The following is a 22853-nucleotide window of genomic DNA, read 5'->3' as shown; positions in this document are numbered from 1 at the left end:
CTAGAGAGTGTGACAGAGACTCACGTGATTGACACATTCAGTGAAACAAAGAAATAACAATGTTGCAAGTACATGAAGGAAGTAAAAGATGTCACACTGGGAAGGAAGTAGGGTCCAATTAAGATGGCTAATTCAGGTAAGAAGGTGACCCTTAGCCTGGGATCTGAGAGCCCTGGAGTTAACCGTGCAAAACAGTAAGAGGGAAGGTAGCAGGTGGTATATGCTTCTAATCTCAGGACTTCAGAGCCGGTAGGATGTTGTTAAGTTTCAGACCTGCCTGGGGCTACACAGTGAGACTCAAAGAGAAGTAGAAGGAGCTCTTGTGTAAACACACACACACACACACACACACACACACTATTATGGGGAATAGGTTATAGACACAGAGAGATTATGAATTAGAAAGGACTTTACAATATTAAAAATACTGGGGTAAAACCAGACATCAGAAAGCAGCAACAGGCAGATCACATCTCTGTGAGTTCGAGTCCAGCCTGGTTTGTATATCAAGTTCCCGGCCCCTCAGAGCTACGTAGGATTTTGTGGGGGTGTTCTGAGAAGTAGAGGGGGAGAGCTGGTGCACTGCTAGTTGCATAGGAAGAGAGAAAACAGCCAGATGGCTTGGAGGACCTGGCAGGGAGAGGGGTGTCATTTGAGGTTCAGGAGAACATTACTTGGTTTATGGTTTCGCTAAGCAGTTCCTGCTTCGAGCCTAGGGGCCTCCGTGTTGAAGACCTTGTTCTGTCGGTGTGATGTCTCAGGGCAGCAAGTGACTTGCCTGGTTGTGCTACTTAGCAGCTGTGTCACCTTAGGTAAGATGTATCACTTCAGCTTCTTCGTCTGTAGAGTGGGAAAAATGGAATCCCATCCGTTGTGGTGGGTGCTATTTAGGGTACCCGTAAGGAACAGAGGATGCATTTCATTGTGTAGTTAGCCTAGGTAGCAGACACTAGTACATTAGCTGAATCCTTGGTTTTGTTTGGTTTTGTCTTTCAAAATAGGGTTTATCCCTGTAGCCCTGGCTATCCTGGAACTATAGCTGGTCTCTGTAGACCAGCTTGGTCTTGAACTCACAGAGACAGATGTATCTGCCTCTGCTTCCAATACTCTGGCACTGAAGGCATGCACCACCAGCCCAGTGAAGTCCCCCCATGCACCCATGCTGGGCATGGAGCCTAGGGCCTTGTCTGTCCTATAACTATATCCCCAGGCTAGATTCTCCTTGTTTTTAGACTTTGTTATTATTAACTCAACTCATTCATTTCAAACTCACAGGTAGGTGGCTTAGTGTATTCGCAGAGTTCTGCAACCATCATCATTTTTTTAAATGTAAAGACAGTTTATTGAGAAAGGGAAAGTACTCCCCCCCCCCCCCGCCCCCGGAGCTGGGGACCGAACCCAGGGCCTTGCGTTTGCTAGGCAAGCGCTCTACCACTGAGCTAAATCCCCAACCCCGTCATTTTTTTTAAGGATGTTTTCATCACCTTTTGAAGCCTGTATCCCTTAGTTTTCATTTCTACCTTCTGCCCAACCCCGGGCAAGGGATAACCTGCTGTCTGTCACCAGAAATTTCCTATTCCGAACTTTCCCCTTTCTTTCTTTAAAAAGCCCATTTGAATGTATTTATGTTTTTTTAGTAGTATTCTCTTTCTTGTTTCAAGGTATGGGTAGTAATATGTGTTCCCACATGTGTGTGTTCATGTGTGTGCATGTGGAGGCTAGAAGGACTTTATCACTCTCCAACTTAAGTTTATGTGTGTGTGTGTGTGTGTGTGTGTGTGTGTGTGTGTGTGTGTGTAGGCATGCACATGCCATGGCACACGTGTAGATGATGTCAGAGGACAAATGTCGAGAGTCACTTCTCTGCCTATGCAGCCTCTGGGGATTTAATTTAGGTTTATACAGCGAGCACTTTTATATTCTGAGCCATCGTGATGACCTTCTCAGAAATAGTTATTTATTTTATATGTATGAGTATTTTCCTGCACGTATGCTTGGATTCCCCTGGGGAGTTACAGACTGTCATGAGTCACTGTGTGGGTGCTGGGAACTGAACCTTTGCAAGAGTAGCGAGTGTTCTTAACCACTGAAGACCCCAGGCCCGGATGACCTTACATTTTTAAGTCTCTCACTAACCTAGAGCTCACGCAGTCATTAGCTTGGCTGGCCAGTAAGAGCCCAGGATCCTTCCTTATCCCCCCCCCTCCATTTCTGGGATTATAGGGACACACTGCCTCACCCAGCAGTTGACTTTCTGCCTGGGTCCTAGGGATCCAGCAGAGGTCTTCAGAAATACGGCAAGCATCTACCCACCGAGCCATGTCTCCAGCCCTCTGATTTTGAGTCAGGGCCTTGCAGTATAGCAAGATATTCTGGTATTCACTATGTAACTGTACTGGCTGGTTTTGTGTGTCAACTTGACACAAGCTGGGGTTATCACAGAAAAAGGAGTCTCATTTGTGGAAATGCCTTCATGAGACTCAGCTGTAAGGCATTCTCTCAGTTAGTGATCAAAGAGGGAGAACCCAGCCCACTGTGGGTGGTGCCGTCCCTGGGCTGGTGGTCTTGGGTTCTCTAAGAGAGCAAGCTGAGCAAGCCAGGAGAAGCAAGCCAGTAAGTAACATCCCTCCATGGCCTCTGCATCAGCTCCTGCTCCCTGACCTGCTTGAGTTCCAGTCCTGACTTCCTTTGGTGATGAACAGCAATGTGGAAGTGTAAGCTGAATAAACCCTTTCCTCCCCAACTTACTTCTTGGCCATGATGTTTGTGCAGGAATAGAAACCCTGACTAAGACAGTTACCTAGGCAGGTTTCAAGTTCATAGCAATTTTGCCTCTGGCTCCCAATCACTGTAATTATGGGTGTGAGCCACTGTCTTAGTTAGGGTTTTGCTGCTGTGAACAGACACCATGACCAATGCAAGTCTTATAAAAGACAACGTTTAATTGGGACTGGCTTACAGGTCCAGAGGTTCAGTGCAGTATCATCAAGGCAGGAACATGGCAGCATCCAGGCAGGCATGGTGCAGGAGGAGCTGAGAGAGCTACATCTTCATCTGAGGCTGCTAGTGGAAGACTGACTTTCAGACAGCTAAGATGAGGGTCTTAAGCCCACGACCACAATGACACAGCTATTCTAACAGGGTCACACCTCCTAATAGTGCCACTCCCGGAGCCAAGCATATACAAACCATAACAGCCACCATATATGCCTCATTTATTTATGAGTAGAATCATACAAACTATGCCTCGTCATTTTTAGTTAGCAAAATGACTTAATGTTTTTATTCATAACGTTTTAAAGTTGGCATAACTTTTATCATGTAGCATTCTTTTTCTAATTTTTTAAAAAAAATTTCATGTATTTTTTGTGTGTGTCTATGTGAGGGTATCAGATTCCTTAGAACTGGAGTTACAGACAGGTGTGAGCCGCCATGTGGGTGCTGGGAATTGAACCTGGGTCCTCTGGAAGAGTAGCCGGTGCTCTTAACCTCTGAGCCATCTCTTAAGGCCTGATGTAGCATTCTTTTTACTACTAAATAATATTCCATTGTATGGTGGTGGCACTGCTTAACTAACTACTTACCAGTTTTTAGCTACTTGGATGTGAAATAACACTTCAGTGGGCTCATATGTTTTTGTTCCCTTGATATGCTTCATGTACTCTCTCTCCTTCCCCCTTTCTCTTTTCATGGCCCCAGATAATCTTGACCTATGGTAATCCTGCCTCAGTCTTCCGAGTGCTGGGATTACAGGCATGTACCATCACATTCAGGTACTCTATTCTTGTTACACTGAGGCCAGAAAAGTTCAGTTCCGGCCCAGGACCACAGGACTTGTAAGTGATGACTGTGATTAGGAGTCCAGCATCCCGGCTCAGCCTGTGCTCTTCTTCTGACTGTCCCCCTGAGTACTTTCCACCCAGCAGCCACCATGCCAGGAACCAGGGACATCAGAGCAGACATGCCCTACCCGACTGAACTTGTAGGGTGACCACATGCAGGACTCAAAGTCAACTAACCAAGTTAAGGGTCAGAGTGGAGGACAACAGTCCTTTATTCCCAGCACTCAGGAGGCAGAGGCAGGTGGATCTCTGTGAGTACCGGGCCAGCCTGGTCTGCAAAGTGAGTTCCAGGATAGCCAAGGCTACACAAGAAACCCTGTCTCAAACAAAATAAACCAAAACAAACAAACAAAAAAAAGGCCGTGGAGGTGGGGTGGGGTGCAGGTGGGGCCCAGGGTTTGTCATCATCCAATAAGACAGGGATGGAGGCCTCCAGGAGAGGAAGTGCTTGTCGTAAGATCTGTAGGATCCCTGTTACTCAGGCAGAGATGAAGGGAAGGAAAACAGCCACCTCAGGGGGGTCGGGGTGGGAGTTGGGAGAAAGGCTGGCTGGCAGATGCCCTCTGAGAGCCAAACCCTTGCCTCTTCCCCGGCTGAGGCACAGGCCGGCTGAGAAAAGGTTCTCCAGCTCAGGCTCCAGAACACGTCTGACTGTCAGGCCTTGCCAGCTTCTGTCAGAAAAGCACAGGTTTTTGATCCCCCCCTCCTCTCATCTTTAACATCAAAAGGCTGGTGTGCCTCAGATCAGAACCGGGCTGCCTCTTTTCATCTTCCGCCCTCTGGGCACTTGGTCTTTCAAATGGTGGAGATCTGCTCCCGTTCAGAGGGATTGCGGGGGTCTTTTGCTGTATTAAAAAAAAAGAAAGAAAAAGAAAAAAAAGCAGATTTGAGAAAAAGGTTTCAGTCTCCAGATGCACAACTGCCAAGTGTTTGGAGCAAACAGTCCTTCCTTATCCCCGTCTGAGTCATGTAGAAGACCTGGTGTCCATTCAAAGATCGGTAGAACGAAGCCCCACTCCCAGCCATAAAACCCATCCTTATCCCCTGTATCACAGGTCCACAGCAGGCACAGAGACTGTGACCACATGTCCCCCATACTGCTCTCGCTCCAGCACCAGGGTCAGAGCACAGCCTGCCACGTACAGATATTTGAGGTGCAGTGTAGAACACTGGGTTAGGGTGCTTCGGCAGACAGGAAGATGACCTCAGGGTGGGCAACCCCAGTTTGGGAAAATGGGGAGTTGTGCTGGGACTTTTGGAACAATGTCCAGGTGCAGGAGGAGTCACCGAGGCTCCTAAGCGGTTAGCAGCATTGATTCTGAGTTGTGGGCAGCAGAGAGAGAGAGAGAGAGAGAGAGAGAGAGAGAGAGGGAGAGGGAGAGGGAGAGGGAGAGGGAGAGGGAGTTCACTCAAAAGAAGCATACCCAGGAGCTGTAAGCAACGGCTTTGGGTGTAGGGTTGAATGTGCCCTGAGACTCCTGTAGGTTTTGAAGAGGCCCCAGAGGAGCGTAGGACAGAGAAAAGCAAAGCTAACAAATCTGGAGCAGGCTCCCAGCCTGCAGAAGACGGATGCAGAGGCATCGAGACAGAGAGGACCTCGATGGAACATATTGTGTGACATAAGAGGTTTCATGGAGGGAAAGTCTCCCCTAGGAGTAAGTGAGGGGAAACCTCAGAGGACCAAACAGAGAAACCATCCCAGGTTCCTTCTCTCTTTACAAAGGTTTGTTTATTTTTGTCTTATGTGTGTGAAGTTTGTCTGCATGTATGTATGTACACCAGATGAGTTCCTGGTACCTCTGGAGACCATATCAATCTCCCAGAACCGAAACCACAGATGTCTGTGAGCCACCAGGTGTGTACTGGGAACCGAGCCTGGGTCTTCTGCAAGAGTTCATAGCTCTCCAAACCGCCGAGCCATCCTCCCACCCTCACTCCCCTTCACAGATTTTTCCATGATAAAGTGATGAGGGCTCACACTGGGCACGGCTGAGAGCCAAGGGTAGGACCTCTAAGCGTTTCCACCCTTAGGGTGACGGGGCTTGACCACATATCCGTTGCCAGTATTGATGTCAGCACCGGGCAGTGAGCAAGGGGTATTTCCGATTCTAGAGTTAAGCGACTTCTTTCTACCATTGCCTTCCCAGAACATTTACGAAAAGCTTGGGGTTCTTATTCTGGGACAACCACCCCACGCACCCCCACTCAGAACGTACCTGGCTTTCCACCCCCAACCAACCGTCATGGTTTTGAAAGTCATAAGGTCCCTTGTTTTCAAGGGATGAATGAAGGGAACCTCATCTTGATCGGATGTTGCTGCGTGCCTGCCGTTGAACATTCGTGACGGCCTGGCTGATTCAAGGGTTAACCATGAAGCAGGCTCTGTGCTAACTATGTCCCCACTTTCCTATATCCTTTCATAACAAACACAGCTATCACCCATTTTACAGATGAGGATTACTGAGCCTCACAGAGCTCAGGCCTTCTTGACTCTAGGACATCTCTGCCTCCACAGCTTGTCAGCAGCAGCGTGAACTCACGGGAGTTGCTGACTTACACTTCAGGGGTTGAACGCTTACTTCTACAGGCATTACTTCCTGGTTCTCAGGGGCTTAGTCCTCTTAGAGCTCCCCCCTGCCCTCTGTCATTCATGGATGGAATTTCTTAATAGTTAATGCTCTGCTTCCTTGCTTAGTTAGGCATTAAAGAACCCTGCTCATTCTGGTCCTCCCCACCCCCTGTAACTAACTCCTGGCTCTTAGACAACACAGGAGAGAGCGGCTCATGAGGTAAGGCCCGTCCTTCTGCCCATTTAAACAGAACTAGTCTGAGACTTCCTTACCATCTAGATTGGCCAGAGTAGGGCAGTGGTGGCTATGTACTGATTGGTTTCCTCTTAGACCTTTTCCGTGACAGCAAAGGAGGTCGATGCACTAAGTATCTTAAGGTAGCTTTGCATCTAGCTTTGACAAAAAAAAAATCGCATTGGTCTGAAAAATGCATCAGTCTGCAAAACCTGAGTCGTCTTCCCTAAGCTTGAGGCAGGTGTGTAATCCAAGGGGAAGAATGGTTGGCTAAAACTGGATTGAAGCTGAGTATAACAGGGGTATGTCTATAATGCCAGCATTCCAGGGGCTGAGGTAGGAAGATCTTGAGTTCAAGGCCAGCTTGGGCTTTCATACCAAGACTCTGTCTCTAAACAGACAATAAAGTCTGGGTTCAACCAAGACAGAATACATGAAGCAAGGCACAAAAGGCACGCCAGTCACCCTAATCTGTCTCATCATGCTTTTTACATACACACACTGGTATCAGATAGCATCCAGTGAGTTTGCGCAATCACTATGTGTCAAATAAAGTCCCAAAGGGAGGAAACTGTGAATGAGGAGGAAATTCTAGAATCTATCCCGAGAGCTCTCAGCAATGGGTTAAGAGGCCTTGATGGGCTACTTCTATTTGAACCTCAGTTTTCTCACCTGCAAGTTGCGAGAGTGACTTTGGTCCCACAGCATTGGCTTTTGGGTCAGGGTGACATAGCAGGTGGAATGAGCGCTCCTGTGTGATGCTCAGGCAGGGGGAGTCTGTGTGGTACAGAGCTTCCTCGCCTCTGAGAGCTGAGGCCTCTGATAAAAGTTGGGTGTGAAAGCCCATCAAATGGGAAGCTGTGAGCATCCAGAGTGGGGGCGGGGAGAATTCGCTCTAGCCGTAGCAGGTATCTTCCATAGCAAAAACCAAGACAAGGACTCGTTTAGAAGAAGAACAGCTACAGTGTTTAAGCAAATCTTGAAGTAAAAGGGGCTGATTCGTCCATTATTTTGAAAAGCTAAGTACGTGAAGATGTGTGCTTGGCGTTTACGGTACATGTCTCCTCGTGGTGGAATACTTTATGAGAAGCATGTAAGGCAGTTTCGTCATTGTGTGAAGGTCACAGCATGCTCTCATACCGAGATAGTCTGTCACTTGACATGGTCTCTTGCATCCAATCGTCACTGTGGAGTTTAGGCGAGGCTGCTGCCCTTAGGGCGTGGTCTACTGATTTGCAGTAAATTTTCTTATTCAAAAAGTAGAGTGCACACACTCTATGATAGCAGAACGGCAGTGCAGCAATTACACAGCCAGCAATACTTGTTTACTGTCATGACCAAACATGGTACCCCACAGACACCTGAGTAGTGCGTTACTCTGCCCTATGTGATGGCTGCAAGGCCCCCTGTGTAGGAATGCTTCAGCCCTGTTACCGTCTCATGGGTCGAGTCCTTCACACACTGTAGCCTTGTTACACGGCACATGACCATGTTTAACAAAACTAAAGTGACAGTTGTAGCTGTGCCCTGACTATGAGTATGGGCCAGGGCCGTGTTTATTGACTGCATAATTATTTTGACACAAGACCAAAACCTGACAGTGCTCCTCATTTGGCTTGGAGCAGCTCATAAGGGAAGCCTACTTTCTTTTGCAAAATATTAGAAGGAACCACTCACCTTTTACGTTAGCTCTTATGATCCTTTAGTGTCACTGAAGTCCTTCCGTTTGCAAGGACCATCTCAAATCTGGTAGCTTCACCTCCCTGACTGTTGCTACACCTTTCCTCGGATGTGATTGGAGTAGACCTTCAAGTCACGTCCAGCAACTTTGTGAAACCCAGAGTCTCCAAGTACAGGTGTCGTACACCATACTTAGACTGCATAGTAAGGTGGGAGACATCTGACCAAGCCATGTGGGTTTCGACTGGCACTGCTGATGATGTCAGATGAGGAGCGATGCTTGAACAGACGCTGGTAAACATTCATATTTTGATGACTCCGCATCACCAAGTAATCTTCTAAGTACAAGAAAGCAAATATCCTGTTTCCGAGTCCCCCGGGATGAAAACAGCCTGCTATTTATACAATCTCAGTAGCCCCTGATAAGACGGGTCTCAATTTCCCCCACTTGTATAAAGGGGATAGTGTTATTCACTAACTCAGAGAGTTTCCATGAAGGATCTGTGAAAGAATTGCAGTAAAGGACACCACCTGGTTCACATGGCACACTTCCCAAGGATGCTAAATATGATTATTCCAGATTTTACCTTCTTATTTTGTTATTTTTTTGGTTTTTCAAGACAGGGTTTCTCCGTGTAGCCTTGACTGTCTAGGAACTCACTCTGTAGACCAGGCTGGCCTCACACTTAAAGATCTGCTTGCCTCTGCTTCCTGAGTGCTGGGATTAAAGATGCGGGCCACCCCCGCCCGGCTATTCCTGATTTAAGACAACAGCAAAAAGCTCATCCATGGCCCAGCTTTTCTGCGATGGTGGAGTCCGTGAGTTCTTTGGTAATTTACACCCAAGACCAAGATCTACAGCAGGTAGAAGAGATTGAAGACCGTGCTACAGCCAGAACTAGAGTAGTATTACCAACGGGCTTTGTGTGCGTGTGTGCTGAGAGACCCTGTCTCTTAAGAGAACCAGGTGGATGATGAGGAAACCTGCCAGGTGTGTTGGGTGCTGCAGCCCTGGCTGTCTTGCTACTTGCTCCCACTATTCCTGATGTTAATTAGGACCCTCGTGTCTGATATAAAAAGAAGGGCGTGGGGAAGGGCGGGCTCTTTCAAGCAGGTTATCTTTTTTTTTTTTTTTTTTTCTTCTTTTTTTTCGGAGCTGGGGACCGAACCCAGGGCCTTGCGTTTGCTAGGCAAGCGCTCTACCGCTGAGCTAAATCCCCAACCCCTCAAGCAGGTTATCTTAAGAGTCTGTATTTTGCAGGCAGAAAAAGGAGGTAATAAGATAATTACACACACCCCTGCACATAGTAGGCACCCCTGAAATGCTTACGGGGAGCTCGAATGCAGGGAGAGCGTCTGTTGTGTCTGAATACCTCCTCGTTGGCTCTTTTGAGATGAGGAATTCCAGCAAGCCACTTTTGGGAAAAAAGTATCTGTCCAAAGAATTAGCATTAGTTAAAAAGTAAAAACTAGGGACCTCCCAGGGCTTGTGCTGTCTCAGAGAGACTGTTTCGTAAACGGGTGGTGGTTTAGAAGTGATTTTCAGCCGTGCCCTATTTTGTAATGTGACACAGACACTTGGTTCTATGTATTTGAGGCGTGTCACTTGGCTTCTGTGTCTCACCCAACCTCCTAGGGTTTTCTGCCTCTTGGACACAGGAGCACCAGGCAGACATTCTAAAGATAGCTTGAGTCTCCGGGACCAGGCAGGTCAGGAAAAGCTGAGCAGAGTAAGACGGGACATGGCTCCTCCTTTGACAGCCTGGGTTCCTCCTGCCCACAGGAAACTCATCAAAGTCTTTGACGCTGGCTGGACTTGCTGGACTCCTCCTGGAATAGGGGAGCTGGGTACCTTTGAAACCACCTCCAGGCATTGACCGAACCCTGCCCACTGAGCATAGAGGATCGATCCTCCCTGGAGGATCTGGTCCAGGACAGGGTCTGTCCAGGTCAGCTCATTGCTGTTCAAGACAGTCGGAGTTCTTCAGTGAGTAAGGTCACTGCCCCTCTGAGCCAATCCCAGGAGGGACGGCTTTCATGATGATTAATATCGGCTTGACAGAATTTAGGATCACCTAGGATATACGCCTCTGGCTCTCTATGGAGACTTATTTAGATAGGGCTCATTGAGTAGGAGACCCACTTTAACCGTGGGGTCCTGAACTAAATAAAAGGTTAAAGCACATTGGACACTAGCTTCTTCTTCATGACTACAGTGTGACTGGCTCCCTTCAGCTCCAGCCACCTTGCTACCATAACGGACCCTCGAAGTGTAAGCCTAGGTAAACCCTTCCTCCATTAAGTTGCTTTTGTCCGAGTACCTTGTCAGGGAAATGTGTAAAGTAGGGAATACAGGGCTCCTCCATGGCTGCTCAGTTAACCCAGCAGACAAGGAGAGGTCCACACTCCAGTGTCCCCCAACCCCATTCAACCACAGTGGAAGATGCAGCTCCGGGCCCTAGCATCTTCTTGTACCTCTCTGATATGCTCGTGAGAGGGAGGAGGCTTGCTCATCCCCTTGGGACCTGTCTTTGGGTCTCCCACTGAAGAAGCACCATACCCCCCTCCTTTACCTTTCTATCAGCAGCACCCTCAACCCCCATTCCCCCTCCCAGCACTTTTGGTGTCAGCCCAGGGCTGTTTTGGGAAATCTGATGACTGCTGTGCTGTTTGCTTTTCGTTCTCCAAGACAGAGTTTCACCCTGTAGATCAGACTGGCCTGAGATTTGCTATGCAGGCCAGTTTCAACCTCCCCATGCTGGGGTTACAGGCACATACCAGTATACCGCGTATACCTGTTATCCTTATTATAGATCAAGAATAATTCCAGCCACCGTCCAGTGAGGACGCCGCAGTGGCACAGTCTTGATCCCCACCTTTGTGGTGACCGTCATCCCCAGGGAGACTTTAAAGCATTGAGAAGAGCTCGAGAGGCAGACAGAAGGACTACGGGCATCTGGAGGTGAGGTCTAACTGGATCTGGATAGGCAGAGGTGTCTTGCTCCAGAGACAGCCATTTTAACTGTTCAGTGTATCTACCACCGTAACAGAGCACTGGGCACTGCTTCCTGCAAACACTCTGCAGACCCCTGAGAGTCCTGAGTTGTCTGTCGTGTGCTTCCTGACCCTGGCGTGATAGTGCAGTGCTGACCCAGGGCACACAGCTGGCAAGTGGCAGGCAGATCTGGTCTCTGCTGTATTAGGGATGTGGTGTGTGTGTGTGTGTGTGTGTGTGTGTGTGTGTGTGTGTGTGTGTGCGCGTACATGGATATAAGATTGGGGAACAAAAGCTCCTAGACCGAGGCTATCACCCTAAGCCTCTCCCCTGCCCTCCTGTCAGTGAGGGGCACATCCCCAGAATGTTTGCCGCCTCTCTTCCGCCTGGGCAGTTACCCAGGCTCCTTTAATCCACAGCCGGATGGGGACTGCTGCTGGCAGAGGGAAGGGCCACACATCATTGTCCCTTTCACTGAAGCACACCTCTCAAGAAGTTCCGGGGTGGGGTGGGAGCTTGGCTGCAAACACAAGCCTGCCATTATGCCACTTCAACAGGCCAGAGGAGACCTACACATCTTGCCAGCTGGGGGTAATGGCCACCACAAACAAGGGCTTCTCCAAGGAGGAAATACAAAGGCTCCATCCGGAGGGCCGGGGATGAGGAGGATCGGAGTATAGCTGTCTGGTCAGGGTCCACTGGAGAAACACAAAGAAGAAAATGGCCAACCCAGGAAAACCTTTCCTGAATGTGGCCTAGCAGGAATTTGGTTGGGGCGGGGCTAAAGGTGTTGAGCCCCAAAACCGTGGTCTAGATTCTTTGCTTGGAGGGGAAATGTGGATAAAGGGTTTTCTCTCTTGGAGGCAAAGTTGCCTAGTGGTGTTAAAATTTCCCCTGCTACTCTCTTTGGAGTGCTTTCTGGGTTCTGGCTGTGATACCTGGCATTTCCTACTGTCCTGTAAGCCACCATAACCCTCTGTTTGAATTCTCATGTTATATAGGAGAACACTAAGTCAAGCAAGATTTACCGATGTGCCCAAGGTTCCAGAGTTCTAAGGATCCCAGAATTCATGCTGGGATCATCTGCAGTGGGATAACTGACAGTTTTTTGTTTTCTTTTATACGATATTTTAAATGTTTATTTGCTTTCGGTGCAGTGGTGTTTTGCCTGCATCTATGTCTCTGTGAAGACATCAGATCCCCTAGAATCGGAGTTACAGACAGCTATGAACTGCCCTGTAGGTGCTGGGAATTGAACCAGGTCCTTTGGGAAAGTGGTCCATGTGGCCAGTTCTCTTAACTGCTGAGCCATCTCTCCAGCCCCTGACAGTTATTTCTAAAAGGCTGGCCACACAGCCTTGACCTCTCTTTGAGCTCATCCCTGCTCTTAGTGACTCATATTTTCTTAGTACCTGGCAAGGATTGCCCAAGGACACACAATGAGAGAGACTACTGGGCTGAAACTTCTATCTAGTCTACTCTTCAGCACATAGTAGGTCCTCAGGACTGCCATTGTCTAAGCCTCAAAATGGAACCATTTCTGTCTCTGTCTCTCTCTCTGAGTCCCTCTCTCCCTCCCTTCCTCCCTCCCTTCCTCCCTCCCTTCCTACCTTCTTTCCCTCCCCCTCTCCCTGTCTCTTCCTTTCTCTCTCTTCCTCTCCCTCTCTCCCTTTCTCTCTCCCCTTCTCTGTCTCTCTCTCCTTCTCCCTCCCTCCCTCCCTCTCTCTCTCTCTCTCTCTCTCTCTCTCTCTCTCTCTCTCTCTCTCTGTGTACATGCAGGTTAGAATATGTGCATGTGAACACGCCATCACACACACACAACCTCAGCTTCAGTACCGTACCCACCTTCCTCCTTGTTTTAGACAGAATGCCTTAACAGTTTTATAATCGCTTATACCAAACCAGCTCACACAACCCTCTGGGATTATCATGTCCATAACTGGCTTTACATGGACCAGGGATCTGAACTTGGGTCATCATGTGACAGCCACTTCACTCACTGAGCCTTGAGCTCTGCTCCTGGTGTCTTCAGAGAGCTGGGAAAGCAAGGCTGGAGGTGGGCCTCACTGCTGCTTTTGGAAGAGTTAGTCTGCACCATCAGCCCCAAGTCTGTGACCATCAGCAGCCTTCTTGGTAGCCCCTTGTTTCTTCAGAGAACTCTTTTGTCCAGCCTACAGGATGGTGATGGATGCAGGCAGGACTTTGCTGGGTCCCCTTCTCTTTTGTTCTTCTCTGCCTGCTGCTACACCCGTCCACTTTGCTTATGTAGTCCTCTAGGATTAAAGGAACACGCAACAAGAGATCTCTTTTCCCAGTGTTTCAGCAGTACTCTGTTTCTGTGCCCAATTCCACCGGCTCATTCTGCCCATCTGTGTATACTTGTGCTGTTGGATAAATGCATCTGACTAAAACATTTGTGTTATACAATGTTACAGTGACATGGCCAGCCCCTTGGGACACCCTGCTAGGCTAAGCTGGCTGGCCAGTGAGCCCCAGGGATCTACCTGTCTCATCTCTCTAGTACTGGGCTTACGTGTGTGTGTGTGTGTGTGTGTGTGTGTGTGTGTGTGTGTGTGTGGTATGTGGTGTGTGTATGTGTGAATGTGTGTGTGGTGTGTGGGTGGGGGGGTGGTATATGTGTGTGTGGTGTGTGTGTGGTGTGTGTGTGGTGTGGTGTGTGTGTGTGGTGTGGTGTGTGTGGGGGGTGGGGGTGTGTGTGTGTATGTATGTGTGTGTGTGTGTGTGTGTGTGTGTGTGTGTGTGTTTAAGTGTAATAGCATATGTGGTGTTCTTTCCTGTAGGTGATTTTAGGCATCCACTGGGGATCTTGGAATGTGTCTCCCATGGGTAAGAGGCTATCACTGTGACTCTACAAGGTCCTCAGACCGTTGAATACTCTTCTGCTATGGGACCCACAGCATTTCAGAAGCTACCTGATGATTCACACCCTGGCTCTGCCCTGTTCCAGCTGGGGTGCCCCGTGAACCTACAAGGTGGAGAACAGTCAGTTGTGAAGAGTGTCTTCTCACGGGGTTGCTGTCGAGTTAGCGTGTATAGTGACCCTGGTGACGCTGGACAAGGAGGAGCCTCTGCTGTCACCGTTTGACTAATCAAGTGAAGTTGCCATCCCACGAGTCATTGGCTGAACTGAAACTTGTCCCCACACCTTCATGTTCCGAAGCCTATGTTCTTTCCGCTCCGCCGGCATCCTCCATGGCTCTGAGACATGGGTCCAGGAGGGACCTAGGATATGCTTTTCACCCTGATGCTTCTTATCTTTGACCTCCTGGACTATGCACACGTTTACATGCACGTACACACACGCCTGCAAACACACACACACACACACACACACACCTTTTTCTGAGAGACCCTTTGACCAGCCTCATTCTTTCCAGACCTTCTGTTCTTATGATGTCCTGAGGTAATCTTGCCCTTTGCAAATGAAGGTTTCTAAATAAAGAGACAAGATGTCACTGTGAGCAAACAGCAACAGCCTGCAGTCCTGACTACTGCAGAGCTGCTCCCCAGGACGCCAACACTGCTCCCCTTCACGCAAGCGAAAGAGCCCGGCATCCTTTGCGTAAGGCAGATGTTCGAGGCCCGTTCATTGGTGCTTTCCAGCTCGCTGGGGGTGATGGAGAGAGCTTTAGGTGTGAGGAGTTCTGTGTAACAGCCCCAGGAGTGAAGCGGTGTGCTTCATGCCCCCCCCCCAAACACTGTAGCAATGAACTGCTGGCTCTACCAGTGCGAGACTCAGGGACTCGAGAAGAAAGAGAAGGGATAGCTCCTAAAACCTAGGACTCCCTCTTGGAGAGGAGTACACACACGTCTTCTATTGTCTTGCCAACCCGTATCTCTGAGCGGGCATGAGCTCCATGCCAGGACTTAGGCTGGATCCCACTAAGGCTGTGGTGAAATGTCAGTGTGGCTCTAATAGAAAGACAGTCAATATAACAATAAACAAGATGACAGACAGTCAAGGGAACGGAGAGGCCTGCTTAGGGCTGCCTAGAAAGGCCCCTTGGGAAGGACATTTAGACTATGAGCTGAAGGAGAGAAGGAGATGGTCTTACAAGAGGTGGGTGAGTATGTAGACAGGTCACAGCAGCAGCCGGTGCATGGAGACCTGTGCGAGCAAAGGCCGTGAGTTAGGAATGTGCTTACTGCAGCCTGAGAAGGCTTGGGCAGGGAGGTTGCTCAGGCTGCAGCAAGGGGTCGGCGTTTCATCTAGTCAGGAAGACATGGAAGGGTGAAATCGAGGTAATGACACAGTAGAGTAGTTATTACACGTTCGTGCTCTTCTTCATGGTGGAGGGGGTAGGGAGAGCGAACAGGATGGAGGGATCTGGAAAGGCCAACAGCTAGGGAAGGGAGGAGAGGCCTTTGGAGTGTGGGGAGAGAGATGTCAAAGGTGCCCTTGGAGGTAAGACCCTGTGGGAACAACATAGGAGGCTTTTGAGAATCCATTGGGTAACAGTCCGGTGAGGCCTAGAAAAGGAAGCACAGGAGTTGTTTCCCCATCCCTGCAGGGTAGGGGAGGGAGGGAGGGCAGAAGAAACAGGAGCAGAGGAAGAATGTGGTCCTCTACACGGTCACTGTATCCAAAATTCCTTCTTTCCCACTGTGAAATCGTGCTTGTGATCTGCCTTAGGCCTGATACATTGTGGCGAGCATCCTCCTAGGAGGCCTCCCGGAGAGAAAGTAATGTGCATTGCTCTTTTCAGGGCTCACGCTGTAGGCAAAGGGTCTGACCCAAGCTGGCGAGGTAGAGCCCTGTGGTCCCAAAGCCCTTGTCTGTCCTCTTGCTCTCTGGGCTCCTGTGTGTCATTGCTGTCTAGGAGAAGAGGCCAGGGATATCAGTGTCAGATATGGGTCACCCAAGTCAGCCGGGCAGCACGAGCTCCCTGGCCCACACCTTGTTCTAGTCCAAGGATCCCATGCCGTGATAGAATCAGCCTCGCCTCCAATGTAATTGACACCTACATCCAGTCTACTGGATCCTTTCCACCGTCTACATCCCCCTTCCCGAAAGACTCATGAGCACAGCCATCCAAGAGCTGCAGAGGCAGGTGCCAGGATGGTTTTGTTTCTTCAGGAGGATGATCCTGTTGACAAAAGTGAAACAGGAGGACAGACAGAACTAGGGGCCAGCCACTCCCTGGGGAAGGAGAATTGGCCCGAGTCACACCTCTCTAGTTACCAAGTGGGAATGAGGGGAGGGGCTCTTTGGAATACTTCACGGGGGAGGGGACTGAGCAGTGGAGCCAGGGTGCAAATGGCCCACATCCAACCCTGGCACAAGGTAGGCTCCCAGGAACCTTGTCCTATAGAGCGTCTCTGGATGTCCCTTGGCCGTCTGTCAGATGGAGTTAAAATACTGAGGAGCGTCATGTGGCTGCCATGATGGTTATTTAAGAATCAAACTGTGGTGGAAGACAGACTGGAAGCCAGACATACTGCGGGCCCTCACGGTGTTTCTGTAACCACAGACTTTCCTTTGTTAGGGCAAGCAAGGCTACCTGAGAGCGCTGGCGGGAGTCCAGTGAGATGTCTCTCACTTTCTTTGAGATGTCATTTGTTCCCTCAATGACCGCTCACTCAGATCGGATGCTGAGGATGTGGTAGTTATGAAGAATCTTCTCGTGCCCATGGGACTCCTGGAGCTAACAGCATATGGGCAGATAATAAAAGTAAACACGTTGTAAAGAAATCATTTTCCAACCCCAGGGAAACAGGTGTCCGGGGAAAGATGCGACAGAGATGCGGGGAAAGGTGTGGGCAGGAAGAACAGCGAGGACAAAGCAAGTGGAATGTTGTCATGGGCTGCAGTGACATCCTGAGTGGTGCCCAGAGTCACCATGATTCAGGGGGCTGATTGGTTTGGGGGAGCAGGTACAGGTGTTCTGATTATCAAGTATTTCTAACCAAGACCTCACCAATTACTTTTGTGAACTGCTGACCAGATCTTTGTCAGCTGCTTGACCCCCAGAATAATCCAGGCTGCCCTCAGTAGGCTACTCTCATCCAGTGCTCTCCTAGCAGGACCAAACTGTTTGTGATCCGGGGCCGTAGCTGTTGGTTTCTTTCTATGTTCTTTATACGCAGGTGTCTGAGAGAGAAGTATGCAGATATGATTCCCAGGTTTCCTCAGGGCCTCTCTCATCACCTGCTAGGTAGCTTCTCAGGCTAGTACCCGTGGGGGTTGCAGGCTGCAGGGTAAAAAGCAGGAGGCTACACCAGGGTTCACCCTGCCTGGTGGCCCACGTCTCAGTACCACCCCATAGCTACTATTGATGTTGTATTTCTTTCTTTCTTTAAAAGAAAGAAAAGGGTTGGAGAGATGGCTCAGCGGTTAAGAGCACTGACTGCTCTTCCAAAGGTCCTGAGTTCAAATCCCAGCAACCACATGGTGACTCACAACCATCTATAATGAGATCTGATGCCCTCTTCTGGTGTGTCTGAAGACAGCTACAATGTACTTATACATAATAAATGTTTAAAAAAAGAAAGAAACGCTTATTTCCTGGTGGTTTCATGAGTTACTGTTTATTGCTGTAAGAAAAACACCATGACTGGGGCGCTGGGGATTTAGCTCAGTGGTAGAGCGCTTACCTAGGAAGCGCAAGGCCCTGGGTTCGGTCCCCAGCTCCGAAAAAAAAAAAGGACCAAAAAAAAAAAAAAAAAAGAAAGAAAGAAAAAAGAAAAACACCATGACCAAAAGCAGTTTATGGAAGAAAAGGTTTATTTTGGCTTATGGTTCTAGGGAGAAGCCATAATGGCGTGGGAGACGATAGGCTTCTGGAGCACAGAGCTGAGAGATCACATCTCAGCCGCAGCAAACAGGAAGCAGAGAGCTAAACTAGAAGTGGGGCCAGTCCATAAACCCTCAAAGCCCACCCCCTCAGTGACTTCCTCCAGCAAGGCTCCCCAAACAGCGCCCCCAGCTTCAGACCAAGTACACTTTTGATAGCAGAAGTGTTTCAGATTTCAGATTTTTGTGGATTTGGAAATATCTGTGTATGTATTAATGAGCACTACTCTTAGGAACAAGACCCAAGCGTAAATATGAAATTCATTTGTTTCCTGTGTACTTTACATGTGCAGGCAGAGCAGAACCTTGCAACGGTACTTTTAGCATAACCCCCTTCAAACCCTGCTAGCCACGTGAGGTCATGGGTAGATTTTTCAATGTTTGTCATTCTGTTAATGGTCAAGAAGTTTCGGCCATGTGTGTAATCCTACACATTGGGGAGACTGAGGCACGGTCATAGGGACCTTCCAAGGATCGCCTGGGTTATGGATAGCAAGCCCTGTTGCAGTAGAAAGGAAGAAAAAAAGCTTCAGATTCGGGTTTACTTCCAACTTCTTCTTTTTTTTTTTTTTTCTTTTTTTTCTATTCTTTTTTTCGGAGCTGGGGATCGAACCCAGGGCCTTGTGCTTGCTAGGCAAGCGCTCTACTACTGAGCCAAATCCCCAACCCCTACTTCCAACTTCTTAATTAATTTTCTTTTGTGAAAGAAAAGGAGAGTCTGTTTTGGAATGAATTTTTTAATTCGTGTGGATGTGCGCGCGCACACGCGCATGCGCTTGTTTTGGAAATTGAACCCGGGCTATACGCATGCTCAGTGAGTGGTCCACCCCCTGAGCCCACCTCCAGGGCCCAGGAGCTCGCTGCTGCACAGTGACAAGCCACAGCTGCATCCACCTTCAATACAAGGGAAGTTCTTTGGAACCTGTCCCTGCTAGATCCTTTTCTGACATTTGTTCGCTTGGTCGCAGATAGTGACAGCTGCTCCTAGATTGCTTTCTGAGAATGAGCGTCTCCTTCCGGTTACCAAATGTACTTTCCCACCCTTCCTGTCTCCTTCAGCCAACTAACTACCTTCTCGGCAAAAGTAACCCCTTAATTTTTCCCTCTATCCAGACATTATAAAGGGAGGCTTCTTCTGGAAATGACTTCTAATTATATGGTATTTTACAAATCCTCTCCTTCTGGTCACCCAGTTTTATCGAATCAGCTGTTCCATTCATTTTCTGAGCAGCGGTAAAGACCCACATTCAAATCTGCAGTCCATCTCTGAATAGCCAAGTGACCTCAATCACTCTAACACGGCCATGTGGACCAGGGCAGTGTAAAAGGAACATGTAGCCAAGACTACAGGAAGAACTTCACAGCACAGCACGTAGAAAGCCCTGAGCCTCTGCTAGGCTGCTCTCGTGTCCCCAAGGAGAAAGAAACATTGCAGCTAACTCTTGGTGACTGTTATGACAAAATGACACCATGAATACCTGTCCTGGAAGGAATGACTGGACCAAAAGTCTTGTAGGGGAATACAATGCCACTCCTGTCACTAGTAAGAAGGGAGGAGTGATTGAGACTTTAATGTCCAGACCCTAGGTGGTCTCACAAAAGGCTCCTTGGTGCTATCTGCCACACTCAAGGGATCTCAGAAGGGACACTGGGGATCATCTTGTCTGTGTCCTACCCACATCAATCCGAGCTGGAAGCTCACGGAATATCAGGAATACTACGTGGTCTCTCCTGTGCATGCGTGATCAACACAGCCATTGTATCCGTGTGCGTGTGTCTCCCTCGTTCTTTCCCTCGCTCTTCCTAGGACAATTGGAAATTCAGACCTTCTCTCCTGGCACCGTTGCTAAAGGCGTCTGCCAACTGTGTGCAGGCTCCTTTTCCATGTGGCTCGCCATCTGGAATGGCGTCCCAGTGGTGGCGTGCCTGTGTGTGTATACGTGCACTCATGAGCGCACAGACTGGGGTATTGTGTTCCTTGTCTGTGCTTGAGCGGCTGAATGAACAGGAAAGAGCAAGCGCCCACGGAGAGGACAATGCCCTGAAGTCATCCTTGCAGTGAGAATGAATAATTCATACTGTATCTGCCTCTTTCCAGGGCTTCCCAAAATAGCCTTTTTAATTGTCCGTGTGTTGTGCTGCTGGCTTTAATGTAGTTGCCCTCAGCTCAGAACACTTTGGTGCTTCATGGTGACTTACCAGGCAGGCTCTCCTGCGGAAGCAATGTTCTATTCAGTTTCTTCTTTAGAGAGAAAAGACGGGGGGATTGAAGAAAATTATACATTTTAGAATGGAAAACAATTTTCTTTTCAATTCCTCTGTGGATCACCTCTTTGCCCAATTACAACTGACCTCTGTGGTCCTAAAAATTAAATAAGGAGGGCAGATGGGTAGGTGATATAGTTTCCCTCTGTGGTGTGATCACCAAACACTTGGGAATCTACAGATCTCTTTTTCCCCCCCATCACTGGAGCTGACTCAAGCCTGAGAGAGAAACCATGCATGCTGTAAGTGGCAGAGATAGCAGAGTGGGGCTATCTAACTAAGTCTCTCGGAGCCCAGTCAATCACATTGCAAGCTCCAAATGCCAGACATGGTGCTGCAAGATTCAATGTTCCCCCCAACCCCCGGTTGGATTTTGTTTGTGTGCTGGTTGTTTTTATGGTCAGCGCAACACAACCTAGGGTCAGAGAAGAGGGAACCTCAATTGAAGAATTCTTGATCGATGATTGGTATGGGTGGGCCCAGCCCACTATGGGTGGCACCATCCTTAGGCAGGGAGGTCTGGGATGTATACAAAAGCAGGCTGAACATAACCCAGTGAACAAGCCGTTAAGCATTGTTCCTCATGGTTACTGCTTCTCAGTTTTCTACCTTGAGTTCCTGTTCTGACTTCCATCAATGATGGATTGTGACCTGGAACTATAAACCAAATAAACCCATCCCTCACCAAGTTGCTTTTGATTATCATAACAACAGAGAGGCAGATTGAAACACATGATTATTATTCTATACCCCAGTCCTTCCCTTTGGGATAGGAATGCTTAGTCTGTGCCATTATATGTTAGAAGTGTGTCACTGGGTCATTATGGATCACAGTTTGGAGAATTCACACTTTTAAAGTCTTAGAAGGGTCGATGACTTTGTATTATAGTTTACATTATAGATAAACATGAGACTTTGGTAGCAAAGGATGGAACAGTCATGGCTTTAAAATGACAAGGTTTGGGGCTGGGGATTTAGCTCAGTGGTAGAGCGCTTACCTAGGAAGCGCAAGGCCCTGGGTTCGGTCCCCAGCTCCGGAAAAAAAAAAAAAAAAAAAAGAACCCCCCCTAAAATGACGAGGTTTAGTGTCAAGTTGACAAAAGGGTAGAGTTGATGATGGTTCGTTGTTATTTGTTTGTTTTGTTGTTTTTGGTGTTTCAAAACAGGCTATATCCAGCCTTGGCCATCTTGGAACTCACTCTGTAGACCAGGCTGGCCTTGAACTCAGAAATCCACCTGCCTCTCCCTCCCGAGTGCTGGGATTAAAGGTGTGCGCCAACTGTCAGCCTGACACTATATATTGACAGATTGTCTAGATGAGGTTGTAGGTATGCCTGGGAGGGCTTTCTTTTTATCACAGTATTTCATTATTTTTAGTCATGTGGGTTTATGCGGTAAGGCGCGGGTATGAACAGGAATGCCGTTGCTCTGAGGCGCCAGAGTTTTGGGATCCCCACAGAGCTGGAGTTGCGGGTGGAGTTGTGAGCTGTCCAATGTGGGTGTGAAAAATAAAACTTGGGTCTGCTGAGAGAACAATGCTTGCTGTTCACCACTGAGGGGACCCACCCTGAATACAGGCAGCATCAGATCTTGGACTCGGGGCTGAACTGAGTGAAAGAGAGAACCAGCTGTATTCTAACAAGTGCGCTGTGATTCACCGCTCTTGGATCTTGACCGTGGACGGCGAGTGGCCAGTTCTCTCTCAAGCTTCTGCCTCTGATTTCGCCGCCATGAAGACAGGAACCTGGAACTGTAGGCTGAATAAACCCTTTCTCTCTTAAGTTGCTTTTGTTCAGAGTGTTTTATCGCAGCAACGGGAAAAGACAAAGACAGATGCTTATAAGCACTATTAGGAATTTAATATTTACACACGGAATACGTAGTACAGTACAGAATATATAAAGTAATACTCACATTGCAGCCATAAACTACACTCTTCTGTTTTTTAATTAATCACAATGTCTGTTATCACACTTGCTTTTTAAAAAAGGGAAACATTTCAAACTTGTATATTTATTATTTCATAGGGGTGGTGTAGGGTCTAATGTACCCCCAGGCTGGTCTTGAACCCACTATGTATCTAGCTGACGGTGGCCTTCTCAAAATTGGGGTTACAGACAGGTGGGGTTAAAACCGAGGTGCTTGTTTGAATTGCACACCAGTATGTAGAGAAAATCGAAAGAATACATGTGTGAAATCAAGTTCCAGTGTTCCTAAGACGCGCTCAGAACCGGTTCCTTTAGTTGATCTTTCACTAAGCTGCTGATAGCCGTGCCTTTCACCCTGTCTTTTGTGTTACCGGCACAGCCCTGTTATCTGGCCCCTCTCAGGAGCCTGAGCTTTGGCTGCTGGGCTCCAGCGCCTGCCTGGCACTTGTGTAGCGTTAACCTAATTTCTACTTTCAGGTCCAGTGTCAGGAATGTTGCTAGACAGGTCCGTTCTCTGCCTCCCCC

The 22853-nt window shown here is 48.4% G+C and overlaps 1 protein-coding gene and 1 long non-coding RNA gene across 2 annotated transcripts in view; both read left to right on the top strand.

The window, feature by feature from the left end:
- Positions 1-22853, top strand: part of Wwc1 (WW and C2 domain containing 1) — a 151199-nt gene that overhangs the window by 38560 nt on the left and 89786 nt on the right.
- On the top strand, positions 11138-14550 carry LOC134480662 (uncharacterized). Its single transcript, XR_015631519.1, has 2 exons — positions 11138-11288; positions 14123-14550. It is a non-coding gene; the product is annotated as an uncharacterized LOC134480662 (long non-coding RNA).

This window comes from Rattus norvegicus, chromosome 10, assembly GCF_021556685.1.
Source record: "Rattus norvegicus strain SHRSP/BbbUtx chromosome 10, alternate assembly SHRSP_T2T, whole genome shotgun sequence".
NCBI classification, from domain to species: domain Eukaryota; kingdom Metazoa; phylum Chordata; class Mammalia; order Rodentia; family Muridae; genus Rattus; species Rattus norvegicus.
The sequence above is the reverse complement of the archived record's forward strand: the minus strand, read 5'-3'. Positions and strand labels throughout refer to the sequence as shown.